Source organism: Elaeis guineensis, chromosome 13 (genome assembly GCF_000442705.2).
Source record: "Elaeis guineensis isolate ETL-2024a chromosome 13, EG11, whole genome shotgun sequence".
Taxonomy (NCBI): Eukaryota; Viridiplantae; Streptophyta; class Magnoliopsida; order Arecales; family Arecaceae; genus Elaeis; species Elaeis guineensis.
Window position 1 is genome coordinate 26839633 of NC_026005.2, and position 14474 is coordinate 26854106.

Below are 14474 nucleotides of genomic sequence, written 5' to 3' on the forward strand. Positions count from 1 at the left end.
TCAAAGAATATGAAATCTTACCCATACGCTCTCTCTCTTGAGGTGTTGTTGGACAATCCCTCTTCGAGAGAGAAATTTCATGGCCTATCGGAAGATAGCCTTTCTTGAAATTCTCCATGTTGAACCTCTTCAGCATAGTATCAATGTACGTGGACTGAGATAAACCAAGCAACCTTTTAGATCTATCCCTATAGATCCTCATCCCTAGTATGTAGGAAGCTTCTCCCAGATCCTTCATGAAGAACTGTGACGACAGCCAAATCTTTATTCCCTGTAATGCAGGGACATCATTCCTGATTAAGAGAATGTCATCCACATACAATACAAGAAATACTACTACTGGACCATTAGCCCACTTATAAATGCATGGCTCTTCTCCGTTCTTAACGAAGCCATACATCTTGATCATCTTATCAAAATGTATGTTCCAACTCCGAGATGCCTGCTTAAGTCCATAAATGAACCTCTGTAGTCTGCACACCTTAAACTCATCAGTGGATGTGAATCCTTCAGGTTGTATCATATACACTTCTTCATCCAGCTCTCCGTTTAGGAAAGCTATCTTCACATCCATCTGCCAGATTTCATAGTCCAGATGGGCAGCTATCACAAGCATAATCCGAATAGATTTGAGCATTGCCACAGGAGAAAATATCTCGTCATAGTCTATACCATAATGTTGATGATATCCCTTGGCAACCAGACGGGCTTTATAGGTTTCCACCTTTCCATCTGTGCCTCTCTTCCTCTTGAAGACCTACTTACACCCTATGGGTTTTACTCCTTCGGGTGGGTCAACCAATATCCACACATCGTTGACCTTCATGGACTCCATTTCGGATTTCATGGCCTCCAGCCATTTCTCAGAGTCGGGTCTTTGCATTGCATCCATGTAGGTGATCGGATCCTCATCATTTTCATCAAGTTCGATAGGATCGCTGTCCCGGACCAAGAAACCATAGTATCTGTCCGGTTGACGTGGTACTCTACCAGATCGCTTTAAGGGTGCTTGAACAATGGGCTCCGAATCTGATCTAACCAAATCCAGTTCAGGTTCAGCAACTTGTGTCATTTTTTCACCTGCCGAACTTCGTCAAGTTCGATCTTAGAGGCAACAGTCCCTTCACCCAGGAACTCCTTTTCCAAAAAGATTGCCTTAAGGCTGACAAACACTTTTTGCTAATCAGCTAGGTAGAAGTAATACCCTTTGATCTCTTTTGGGTACCCTATAAAATTACACTTGTCAGATCTAGGTCCAAGCTTGTTCGTAATTAAACGTTTAACATAAGCCGGACACCCCCAAACCCTAAGGTGCGAGAGTACTGGCTTACATCCTATCCATATCTCATATGGCATTTTGGTTACAGACTTACTCGAAACTCTATTTAGAAGGTAACAAGCCGATTCGAGCGCATATCCCCAGAAGAAGATCGACAGACCAGCAAACCCCATCATGGATCGAACCATGTCCAACAAGGTCCGATTCCTTCTTTCAGACACACCATTATGCTGTGGTGTTCCAGGAGGTATCCACTGAGAGAGAATCCCATTCTCCCAAGATATGTCAGAAAATCATTGGAAAGGTATTCACCTCCTCGATCAGATCAAAGAGTTTTAATACACTTTCCAGTTTATTTTTCTACCTCATTTCGAAATAGTTTGAACATTTCAAACGACTCTGACTTATGCTTCATTAAATAGACATACCCATACCTCGATAGGTCATCTGTGAAGGTTATGAAGTAGAAATATCCACCTCTTGCACTTGAGCTCATGGGTCCACATACATCAGAATGTACCAGAGTCAAGAGTTCACTGGCTCGCTCATCTTTTCCAGTAAAAGGTGACTTGATCATTTTACCAAGAAGACAGGACTCACAGGTTGGAAGTGATTCACAATCACCTACTTCAAGAATTCCTTCTTGAGCCAACCTGTTTATCCTGTTCTTATTGATATGACCTAGCCTACAGTGCCAAAGGTAGACTTCTGACACATTATCTATTCTAGGACGTTTATCGGAGGTTTGAACCACATTAACAAGTTATGATAGAAAGTAAATTCCATTATTAAGTTGTCCAACAAACATTGTAACACCATTCAAAATGATATTGCAAATATTTTTTTTATTAAAAATTGATAACCGTTCATGGCCAAAAGGCCTACAGAAATAATATTTAATAAAAAGCTTGGATAATAGTGACATTCACTCAGAATATATTTCGAGAATTGATTACAAGATTCATGATTCCTAATGCTAGAACTGGAACTTTGCTTCCATCTCCAACGTTCAGGAATCTCTCACCTTCATCAAATCTCCTACTAACCTATAGACCCTGCATCGAATTGCAAATATGATAAGGGCTTCCGGTATCCAATACCCAGGCAGTAGTATCATAAATGAAAAAGTTGCAAGGTGTTATCATATAAGTACCTTGCTTCTTCTTCGGCCTGTTCGGGTCCAGTGAGGCAATGTATAGAGGACAGTTCCTCTTCCAGTGCCCCTGCTTCTTACAAAAGAAGCACTCCGCCTGACTCTGATCGGGCTTGCGCTTCCTGGTCTGACCCTGTGCAGACATCCCAGCATGCAGCTGCACCTTCTTATTCTTCTTCTTCTTGTTCTTCCCTTTCTTAAAGGGTCGACGATCAGAAGAAGACCCTCCCACAACATTCATCGACTCCTTATGGAGCTGGTGATCCTTCTCAAAGTTCTGCAGCAACCCCAACAAGCCGTGGTAGTTCACTGCAGGCTTTGTCATCCAAAAATGAGTAAGGAAGGGGAGGAAGGACTTGGGCAATGAATTAAGGATCGCATCCTTACCGAGCTGCTCGTGCAAGGGAAAGCCCAGTTTACTTAGGCGCTCAATCATTTCGATCATGTACAGTACATGATCAGTGACTGAGGCTCCATCCCTCATCCGAGCATTGAAAATGGCATAACTAGTTTTATGCCTTTCAACATCGTCAGGCTGCCAAAGAGTTGTTCAACATTTGAAGCATCTCCTTGGCTGGGCGTTCTCAAACTTGCGGCTGAACTCATCATTCATTGCCGCCAGCATAATGCACCGAACGGTGGTGTGGCCATTGAACCACTTCTGATAAGTGTCTCGGATCGTTCCTCTAACGTTCGGGGCTGGCTCCTCAGGTGCCGGATCCGTTACTACATAAAGGATCCGCTCATGCTCAAGGATAATTTTTAATTTTCGATACCAACTATCGAAATTAGGTCCCATGAGCTTGTCATTATCTAATAATGATCGGAGGGATAGGGTAGTGGCCATAGCTGCATAAAAAAAATCAGACCTCTATTAGTACATAAATTATAAATACTAAAGACTTGGACTTTAGTCTAAAGTTTCTCCCAGTATTTTTACGAACTGGTAGCCTCAACCTCCAATTCGAAGAATTACTTTAATTCCTTAGTGGGTACTAGAATCCACACAGACTACACACGAGCCCAACTTTGGTTGGTCAACCCATGTGCATCTATGGGTAGGTTCATAACCAGTTGTTTCTCTAAACAACTTCTAGTAATTGATTTTGCCCTAGAACCTAATCAGTAGGCTTTGGCCTCCACTAAAAAGATCTGGTTAGGTCCAACCATTAACATGATTTGATTTGGTGAATCAGACCAATAAATGATCAGGCCTGACTTTGGCTGGCCAACCTGATCACTATCAGAAAGACTCAAACCAAATTATCATATTATGAATGATAATTCATTAGTCAATAAGCACCAGGCCTTTGGGCCTCCAATGATTATTAAACTAATGGACTCATTATCACTCACTTAATGGGAGGCTATGACTTAGTTATCAATATAACTTAATCATTTTTAGGGACCTAATAATTTTTGAAGATTTTATTAAAGGATAGATGAGAAGAAAAAATTCAGCCAATCTCAATCCTCCCACTGACTTCACCAAGTCAGATTAAAAAAGATTTAATTAAAGCTGGCATTAAGAGCACCTAAATCAGTCAAACTGATTTACCTAATGACATGGGTGAGCCCTAATCACCAAGTGATCTAATCAAAACCTAATTCACCAGGTTGCCAGGTAAGTGAGATCAATGGTGGGGATAAGCCATTAACTCATCAGAGATCGAATCACTGCGAGTAGCTCCCGCTTAAAAACCACGGGTCAAACTGCCAAACTTACCTTAGACACCAACCGGTTCATTAGTTTTAATTTGATCAACTTAGTAAATAGGTTCCACCGCGTAGCCATGAATTAAGTCCATCTTGGTCTAGTTAAAGACATGGACCCATTCAACTACAACTATTGGAGTTGAGTCTAGAGTATCCTTGACCTAATCTAATTCAACTTTTGATTAGATTTGACCAATTACTCTAATTTAGTCCATTTCTTTCAGCTAACCTTAGGTCTAACCCAATTATGGACCTAATCCATCTAACCCATTGACCCACAAGTTTATGCAATTGTCTTAGGTCTTAATTCACAATTCTAGACCTACTAGACAACACTTAATTCTTTTAATTAAGTATTTGGGCTGATGGGTCAGGTTTGGCATTTCAAAAATAATTTTTAAATTTGAAAGATTTTATTTTTTATTCATCAAATATGTTGACTCATTTCACAAATAGATCAGCATATTTCATAAATAGCAATCCTATTGCTAATTACATAATAGAAAATAACTCAATCAAAATAAATCATGAATATTCCTTTAGATCTAATCTAACACATTCATGATAAATTTCACAATTGAACCTTTACAATTAATTCCTTTCGCTGCTTCATCTGCATGGGATATAATTGCAGCGACACCCCTACCGCCATAGAAGACCCCATCGAATGGGAGGAGAGGGCCTTTAAACCCTACTTTTCTCCTATGACCGGACGGCCATGGCAACCAACCCAATTCGATTACTTGCTACTTGGATCAAGTATATCTAAATATACCAATTTCAAAATTTAAATTTCAAATTTTAAATTTTGAATTTCAAATTTCAAACAAATTTCAAATTTTAAATTTTTGAATTTCAAATTTTGAATTTTAAATTTTGAATTTCAAATTTGAAATTTCAACCAAATTTCAAATTTTGAATTTCAAATTTTTGAATTTAGAATTTTGAATTTCAAATTTAAATTTCAAATTTTAAATTTTTGAATTTTGAATTTCGAACAACTTTCAAAATTCAAATTTTAAATTTTTAATTTTAAATTTTAAATTTAAACTTTTAGATTACAACTTAATCTACGCATGCAAATATATATATCATATCTAAGAACCCGCTCTGATACCATTTGAAGCGAGAAATTCAGTGCAGGGGTAAAATGATAATTTTAAAACTTTTTCAAAATTATGATTTTACAAGGAAAAAATATTAATTAATCTAATTAATTAATATAAATTTATCCTACACTAGGATCTAAATATGATATATAGCATGCATGCATTTAAATTTGAAATTCAAATTCGAACAGTAAACACTTTACTGTAATGTGTTCAAACAATACCTTTGTGCGGGTAGTAGATCGTCCAATCTGATTACCGTCGGAGAGTCTATCATCATGATGTAGCCACATAGTATGTTTAGCCTCTGGGATCTCCACATGAAGCTCCCAGTCTGATCGACTCCTCACGAGTGCTAGCTCGTTGTAGAGTCCTTTTGACGGTCGATGCTGATCGAACTCCTTCGATCGATGTCTGTCAATTTTTGGATGCTTCGATCATCAACAGACATACTTGAGAGATGTTAAAGATTTCCTAAGATTTAGTGGGTTCACGATACTCGTATCTCACTTTCTCACTTCTCGAACCCCAGGCTAAAACTCTAGAAACTCACTGGAAACCTTGCACCCATTTTCTTTCTTTTCTTTCTTTTTCTCTTGGAAGGATATGGATTTTTTCTCACGCACAAGACTTCCTCACACCCTAAAATTTTTCTCCAAAAATCTTCTTCTTGCATGCCCCACTCTTCTCCTCCTTTTATAACAACGTCAAACGTCTTATCCAAAAGAAAGGATAAAGATGAGTAATTGCACATTTGAATTCAAATCAAATTTTGAATTCAAAAGGACACCAACTTATCCCTTATCCACTAAAGAGTGAGGCATGGCTTAAATTGTGCATGGAGTGATTTCATGAGAAACCTTTTCTCATGTAATAAATGGAGCGTAAAAAAAGGGATAAGGTGCAAAATTGATTGCCATTCAAATTCAAACTTTATTTCGAATTTGAATGGCCAACCAATCATCCTTATCCATTCCTTTGGCACATTAAAGTGGGGTGTGGAGAAGGCTTGATGATTTATGTCACAAATTGACATAAAAAGTATCAATTAATATCTAAATTATCTAACTTTATTAGGAAATTGATACTTATTATTATATTTTGCAGAAGAAGAGGTCATCAATAGAAAGAACAAGGAAAGAGGATTCCAACGATGCAAATTTTATGCAAAACGGAGTTAAATTGACCCAGAAATTTAAGAATGAAGAAAGAAGACTCAATTGGGTCAAACCCGAGTCAAATCAGATCAAAATTGATCAAAAATTAACTGATTTGGTGATCTGGTTAGCCGTCTGGTCCACAGCAACAGGCGCCTGGACCATGGACTCATCGGCGCACCATAAACCAGCCAATCAGCGAGTCTCGGCTCACGGCAATGCATCACGAGCCCGATCCATGCATGCGGTCCAGGGCTCATGAGGAGAGAGAAGAAGGTCCGAAGGGCAACCTGGTAACTTCACATCACTCGATGGTCCGATCTTCTCTGATCAAGATCCAACGCTCCACATTTTTGCACCATCGGATGGCCACCATCGCAGCCGGTCAAGATCCAACCGTAATCAAGGCAATTGCAAGAATCAATAAACACTAGGACAACACGGGATCCTTCTGCAGCCGATCCAACGACGAAATCTTCCAGCCCTTGATCGGACGGTCCGCGATGCATCGACCTGATCCCATCTCTGCAGCGCGATCCAACGACAGCGCTTCACCCAGATCGTGATCCGACGGCCCAGAATCGCTCCCGGCTTGATTTATTAGATGAATTGGTCCTTTAGATGAAGATCGGACGGCTGAAACAATTTCTAGGGTTTCTTGATGGATTTAAGTACTTTTTGAGCGAGATTTGAGCCCCTAAACCCCCTAACAGCCCTCTAAAATCTCTTAGTCCCACATCTAAAGTTTTGAAAACCTTATAACCCCAAATGCCTATAAAAAGCCCCCAAAGGCCCTTATTTTAATGATTCTTTCCTTCCGATCAAGCTTGTAACCCTAGATAGTGGGGTTTTTAGCTTTCTTCTCAAGCCTCGAGCTTTGTAGTTTTTGTAATAATTTTTTTTTATATAAAATCTTATTTTTATGCAATTTTATCTCTTTACATTATGCAATTTATTTTTCTTGCAATTAGGATAGTTTAATTTATGCAATTTAATTTTATGCAATTAGGTTAGTTTAAATTATGCAGTTTAAATTTATGCAATTAGGATAGTTTAATTTATGAAATTAGGGTAGTTTATTTTTCTGCATTTAAATTTTGCAAGTAGATTTAGATCATGTCTAGCTAAGCATCCCTTCTAGGGTTTGCGATGAAGCTAGATCATGAGTAGGGATTTTACATAGGGTTTTTTCTTTTCTTAGGGTTTCTTTTTCTTCCTCTTTTACCAAGAATTTTTGATGAACTACAGTTGGGTCAGAGTCCCTTCATAGTTCATGCTTAATTCAGTGCATAGGAGGAGAAAACCCTAAGGGATCCTAGTTACTACTCCCCTGTAAAGAATCTTGATGGGTTATCGTTGGGCCTTAGTCCCTTCATAATCTATGCTTGGGAAAGACAAGAGGAGTAGTCGTTAGGATCAATAAGAAAAATTCTAGGTAGAATTCCCTAATCTAGATCTAGTGGATTCAAAAACCCTAGATCCTTAGTCTTATTGTCTTTAGCAAACAACTTTCGATTTTTGATTTTCGTTAAAGCTCGCTTGAGCATAGATTTGAAAATTATTTTTAAACCAAGTCTCTGTGGGATCGACCCGTACTCGCTGGTCGTGCTACTCTGCACACTGTGCGCTTACGGTTTTATTTACAAATTTTAAGATTTGCACATCAAGTTTTTGGCACCGTTGTCGGGGATTTGGCATTTTAAATTGTTTTCAAATATTTGTTCTTCGTGCTTTATAACTCTCTTTCTTTTTCCTTTAGGTTTCTAGATTTAGTTGGTGATTGATGAAAACTCAGGTACGCTTCTAATTTCTCTTTTATTATTTTTAGTTAATTACTTTTCCTTTTAGACCTAATCATTTGAATTTACTTAATCACAAAAAAAAAAAAAAATAAAACAAAACAATAGACATTTCATAATCATGAAGTAAAATATCAAAATAAAAAAAAATTCTAAATTAAAATCTTTTACATTCTTGGTCATCTTGTTTATTTGCATTTGCATTTTCATAATTAATCTAAGGGCATCAACCCATTAACAAGATAAGGTGGGGATTTCATTACCCTTCCTTAGCCCAAAAACCATCTCCATCATATTGCATTACCTAGACCTTTAATCTTAAAATCAATTAGACGTCAACCTTAAGGAATTCGAGCTCAATAGGACAAGGAACCCTAAGAGTTCTACCAAGTTTGAGTTGTTTGATTAGTTGGTGTCTAGCAAGTCCCTGAGGGTGGTTTGTTAAATTGGTTCAGTTGCTGGCCTGGCCAACTCGTTTGGTGTCTAGAAAGGCAACGATGAGTGAACCTCCCACCTCTTATACTTACCTGGCTAACTAGTTGATCAATCTCCACTTGGAAGGCTTGAAGGGTCATCTTGGAACAGTTAGGAGCTGTCTAGATTTAGGTTAACCCTAGGATAGATTGAGTTTAATTTATTGTTTCACTTGTTTGAAAAATAAAAAAAAAATTATTAAAATTTAAATTAATTTGGTTACTTTTCTTTAGATTTAGGACTCCTTAGGATCTTTTCTTTAGAACTTTTTCTCTTTTCTTTCTTTTTCTTATACATAAAAATTTTATAAAAAAAATTATATAAACATCGAGAACCGTACACTCATGTGTGGAGAAGAGTGTCGGGTCGTCTAGTTAGAATTGGGTCAATTCCTGTTGTTCCAATGGCTGAACCAATCCAACCCATGACCCTTAAGGATTTGTGTTATCCAGTTGGCTCCATCCAACCATCTTGTATCAGGTTGCCACAACCCACAGCTAACAATTTTGAAAGCAAACCTCAAATTATAAATATGCTTCCAAAATTCACAGGATTAGAGGATGCTTATATATTTATTAGAGAATTTGAGGAGGTATGTGCAACCATGAAACTGCAATTAACAGAGGATGAGGTCAAACTTAGATTAATCAACTTTGCCCTTAAGGATAATGCTAAGAAGTGGCTTTATAGTCTGCCAAACCATTCTGTCACTACCTGAGAGGGCTTTGTGAGAACATTTTTGAAAAAGTATTTCCCCCATCATAAAAAGCTAGGATTAGGAATGAAATAAATCAATTTTACCAACTAGCTGGTGAATCATTTTGGAAGTACTTTGATCGTTTCAAGAATCTTTTGACCCAATGCCCACACCATGGAATAGAAACTTGGAGACTATGCCAGATCATCTATGAGGGGTTAGATTCAAACTCAAGAACCATGCTAGAGTCCATGTGCCAAGGCCAATTTATGGACAAAGAAACTACTGAAGCTTGGCAATTCTTAGAAGACCTAGCCGAGAAAAATTTACAGTGGGAAACAACTAGGGAACCTGATAAAGCTACACCTTCAAGAGGAGGAATGCATCAAATTCAACCAACCCTAGCATCAGAGGCCAAGATTGCAACCTTAACACGTAGATTGGAAGCCTTAGAATTACAGAGACCAGCCAATGTAAATCAAATATCTGCACCCATGTGTAAAGGGTGCAATGCACCAGACCATGTCTTAGAAGAATGTTCCTACTCGAATGAGTGTGCACAGGTGAATGCCACCTATCAAGGACCATTGAACAATCCTTATGCACCCACATATAACCCAGTTGGAGGAATCACCCGAATTTCTCATGGTCCCAGAATCCTAATGTAGGCAATCCAAATTTCAATCAGCAAAATCTAAGGTCCAACCCAGTGATGAACAACCCGCCAGGCTTCCATGATAATGATAAGAAAATTACCTCTTTAGAGAAAAGCCTAGAAGCCATGATGAAGACACATACCAGCTTTATGCAAACCACGGGTCAATTCATAAATAATAACACCCAAGCTATAGCCCGTCTGGAAATGCAAGTAAGTCAGCTGGCTTCGACATTAGTGAACGAGAACATGGTAGGTTACCTAGCCAACCTGAGCCAAATCCTAGGAACCAAAATGGTCCACGACCCCAACAAGGAAACCAAGTTAATGGTGTAAATGCCATTCATACCTTAAGATCGGGAAAACAAATAGACAATAAGGTAGTTGCACTTGATGATATAGAGGACTCATCTGCCGAGTCACCTTCTAAAACTACTACCTTTCAACCTCAAGCACCAGAAACTGAAAATTCACCTAGTCCAGTACTTAAAAGTCCTAGAGCTCCTTTTCCAAACAGACTGAAATCCAATAAATCTGAACATTTAGACAAAATTTTAGAGGTATTTAAACAAGTCCAAGTTAATATTCCTCTTTTAGATATAATCCATCAGGTTCCAACTTATGCCAAATTTTTAAAAGATCTTTGCACTAGGAAAAGGACCACTAATGTACCAAAGAAAGCATTTTTGGCTGCAAGTGTCAGTTCATACCTATCTAGCCATGTGCCAATTAAATATAAGGACCCTGGAGCTCCAACAATTTCTTGTGTTATTGGAGAAACCAATATAAAAAAGGCCTTGCTAGATCTAGGAGCTAGTGTGAATATCCTTCCATATTCGGTGTATGAGCAACTAGGATTAGAAAAACTTCAACCTACTGGGATCACATTACAGTTAGCCGATAGATCTCTCAGGATCCCTAAGGGAATGGTCGATGATGTTCTGATAAAGGTTGAAAATTTTATTTTTCCTGTAGATTTTATTATTTTAGAGACTGAGCCAGTTGCGAATCCTAAAGGACATATACCTGTCATTTTAGGAAGACCATTCTTAGCTACGGCCAATGCTGAAATCAATTGTCGAAATGGTCTAATGAAGTTATCCTTTGGGAATATGACCATTGAGCTTAATGTTTTTAACTTAGAACAGGAATCCTCTTCTCATGCTGATGTCAATGTAGTCCAAGATGGTATTTATGAATCCATTGACATTAGTGATGATGAAGTCGACCTAGAGTCTAACCCCTGGTTAATCCATGAGTCTGAGGATGTCAATGAAATACTTAAAGAAAATCAGATTAATCAGGAATCGACACTTCCTACTGAACCAATCATTGAGATGGTGAAATCATCACCTAAACCATCGATAGAGGAAGCACCCATTTTAGAACTGAAACCCCTCCCAGAACATCTCAAGTATGCATATCTAGGACCCAAAGAAACTTTGCCTGTAATTATTGCATCAGACCTAGATCCCAAGCAAGAGGAGGAGTTAGTGTAGTTCTAAAAGCAAATCAAGAAGCAATAGGTTGGACCATAGCAGATATCAAAGGAATAAGCCCTTCTATAGTTCAACATAGAATATACTTAGAGGAAGAGGCTAAACCAACAAGAGAAGCCCAAAGAAGGCTTAATCCAGCTATGAAGGATGTAGTTAAAAAGGAGATTCTGAAACTCCTAGATAGTGGAATAATTTATCCTATTTCTGATACTCTTGGGTAAGCCCAGTTCAAGTAGTACCCAAGAAATCTGGGGTAACAGTGGTCCAAAATGATGCAAACGAACTTATCCCAACTAGGACCCAAACGGGATGGAGGGTCTGTATAGACTATAGAAAGTTGAATGCTGCGACAAGAAAGATCACTTTCCTTTGTCATTTATTGATCAAATGTTGGAAAGACTAGCCGGACAAGAGTTTTACTGTTTTCTTGATGGATACTCCGGTTACAACCAGATCCCCATAGCCGCTGAAGATCAAGAAAAGACTACATTCACCTGTCCATTTGGTACTTTTGCCTATAGACGAATGCCCTTTGGACTATGTAATGCACCGGCAACCTTCCAGAGATGCATGATCAGCATGTTTTCAGATATGATAGAACGATTTCTAAAAATTTTTATGGATGACTTTTCTGTTTTTGGCCTAACCTTCTCCGAGTGTCTGAATCACCTGCAATTAGTTCTAGAACGATGTAAGGAGAAGCACTTAGTTCTCAACTGGGAAAAATGTCAGTTTATGGTCAAACAGGGAATAGTTCTTGGCCATGTCATTTCTAAAAAGGGGATTGAAGTGGACAAGGCCAAAATAGATCTAATTGCAAGTCTTCCACCACCTAAATCTGTGAAAGAAATACGTTCATTTTTAGGTCATGCTGGATTCTATAGAAGGTTTATTGCCAACTTTAGCAAAGTAGCACGTCCACTGACTAATCTTTTGGCAAAGGATACCAAATTTGAATTTACTCATGAGTGCTTGGAATCTTTTGAATTTCTAAAAAAAGCACTTGTATCAGCTCCAATCATTCATCCTCCTGTCTGGTCTGAACCATTTGAATTAATGTGTGATGCGTCCGATCATGTTGTGGGCGCAATCTTAGGTCAACGGATAAATAAGCTGCCTAGAGTGATATATTATGCAAGTAAAACCTTAAATGATGCGCAGCTTAACTACACCACAACTGAGAAGGAGTTCCTTGCCGTTGTCTTTGCTTTAGAGAAATTTAGATCTTATTTGGTTGGGACCCACACCATTGTTTACACCGATCACTCAGCCATTAGACATCTCCTAGCAAAGAAGGATGCCAAGGCACGCTTAATCAGATGGATTTTGCTCCTTCAAGAATTTGACCTAGAAATTAGGGACAAGAAAGGCACTGAGAACGTTGTAGCAGATCATTTGTCCCGAATTCCAGTCGCACCATCTAGTGAACCACCCATCAATGAATCTTTCCCAGATGAGCAACTCATGTCTGTGTCTACTGAACCTTGGTTTGCTGATATTGTAAATTATTTAGCCATAGGTAAGATACCTTCTCATTGGACTAAGCAGGATAAATATAAATTCTTTGCCCAAGTGAAGTATTTCATTTGGGATGATCCTTATCTTTTTAAACAATGTCCTGATCAAATTATTAGAAGGTGTATCCCAGATAACGAAGTCATGAATATTTTATCTTTTTGTCATGATCAAGCATGTGGGGGTCACTTCGCGTCTAAGAAAACTGCTGCTAAGGTTCTCCAATGTGGTTTTTATTGGCCCAATTTGTTTAAGGATGCTCATGAATATTGTAAAAGTTGTGCTCAATGTCAGAAAATGGGTCGAATCACCAAGCGACACATGATGCCACTCAACCCAATCTTGGTAGTTGAAGTTTTTGATGTTTGGGGGATCGATTTCATGGGACCATTTCCAAATTCCTTTGGAAATGAATATATTCTAGTAGCAGTTGATTATGTTTCAAAATGGGTAGAAGCAATTGCATGTAGAACACCCGATAGCAAAATGGTCATTAAGTTTCTTAAAGAAAATATTCTCTCCCGTTTCGGTATTCCTAGGGCAATCATTAGTGATCGGGGAACCCATTTTTGTAACCGACCTTTTGCAACATTGATGAAAAAGTATAATGTCACCCACAAATTGGCCACACCATATCATCCTCAAACTAGTGGGCAAGTTGAAGTGTCAAACCGACAAATCAAACAGATCCTGAAAAAAACTGTTAGTGCCAATAGAAAGGATTGGTCTTTGAAATTAATTGATGCACTTTGGGCATACCGAACCGCTTTCAAGACCAATCTAGGAATGTCTCCTTATAGGATTGTGTTTGGTAAACCATGTCACTTGCCTATTGAGATAGAACACAAAGCCATGTGGGCCATCAAACAACTAAATACAAATTTGAACGACGCTGGAAACCATAGGAAGCTTCAGTTGAATGAATTAGAAGAACTTAGAAATGAAGCCTATGAAAATGCAAGGATATACAAGGAACGAACCAAAGCATTTCATGATCAATCAATTATGAGAAAAACTTTCAATATCGGACAAAAGGTGCTCTTATATAACTCTAGATTACATCTGTTTCAGGAAAGCTTAGGTCTAGATGGACAGGACCATTTTTAGTAAAGAAGTCTTTTCACACGGAGCTGTTGAGATAGAAAACCCAAGTAATGGTGTTATCTTTAAAGTTAATGGTCAACGATTAAAACCATTCTTGGAATTACCTGTCGAGACTGTTGAAGATGCCATGGTTCTTTATGAACCAACTTATTCTGATTAAATTGCTTCGAGGTTTGGTCTGGCTGAAGACATAAAACTTAGCGCTTCTGGGAGGCAACCCAGCTTATTTAATTTCTAATGCTTTCTTTGTTTTCAGTTTGCTTAGGACAAATAAATTAGATAAACTCCATTGGGGACAATGTCGGTCAAGTTGGGGG

The 14474-nt window shown here is 38.3% G+C and overlaps 1 non-coding gene across 1 annotated transcript; it reads right to left on the reverse strand.

Moving 5' to 3' along the window:
- Positions 1-9458: 9458 nt before the first annotated feature.
- On the reverse strand, positions 9459-9565 carry LOC140853502 (small nucleolar RNA R71). The gene has a single exon (XR_012136572.1). It is a non-coding gene; the product is annotated as a small nucleolar RNA R71 (small nucleolar RNA).
- Positions 9566-14474: the final 4909 nt, after the last annotated feature.